Here is a 510-nt window from a genome sequence, read left to right as displayed (position 1 = left end):
ACGTTCATTGATTTGTGGTCAATGTGTTGTTAGGTGTTAGCAGTGAAGACACGAATGCATGCCCAGAGAAATGAAAATCATATCTACCTCAGTTTTTGTTTTGTTTTTGTTTTATTGAAAATAGCTTTGGTAAAGAAAAAAACTCGAGCGGTCGCAGCTATTGACACTGACACATTAAAATAAATACCTCAGACATCATGCATGTCGATTCCTAAAAACTCGTTCTAATCATACGCTTGTTGTTTACATTCTCAGTGGTAAACTATTTTGGCAAGGTGTTTTATTAGGGAAGGATTTTAAGAAAACGGCGTGTTGAAAAGGTTTTTGGGGAGTCAGTGAGTACATTACGCGACCGGTAAAAAAAAGTGAATATTTGAAACTTGTTTGTTGTGAATTAGGTTGGTTATACAGATTAGAATTACTTTTACGTAATTTAAACATCTCGCAGAAGAGATTGTACGATTGTCTTTCCTTCGCGCACATACATACATGACAGACAGATAAAGCATA

General features: G+C 35.5%; 1 protein-coding gene across 1 annotated transcript in view; it reads left to right on the top strand.

The window, feature by feature from the left end:
* The window catches only part of LOC119589371 (cholinesterase 2-like), a gene marked incomplete at its 5' end in the record, with an annotated part of 36,916 nt that overhangs the window by 16,651 nt on the left and 19,755 nt on the right, over positions 1 to 510 (top strand). The gene's annotated exons all lie outside the window — the stretch shown is intronic.

This window comes from Penaeus monodon, chromosome 25 (genome assembly GCF_015228065.2).
Source record: "Penaeus monodon isolate SGIC_2016 chromosome 25, NSTDA_Pmon_1, whole genome shotgun sequence".
In the NCBI taxonomy this organism is placed as follows: Eukaryota; Metazoa; Arthropoda; class Malacostraca; order Decapoda; family Penaeidae; genus Penaeus; species Penaeus monodon.
The sequence above is the reverse complement of the archived record's forward strand: the minus strand, read 5'-3'. Positions and strand labels throughout refer to the sequence as shown.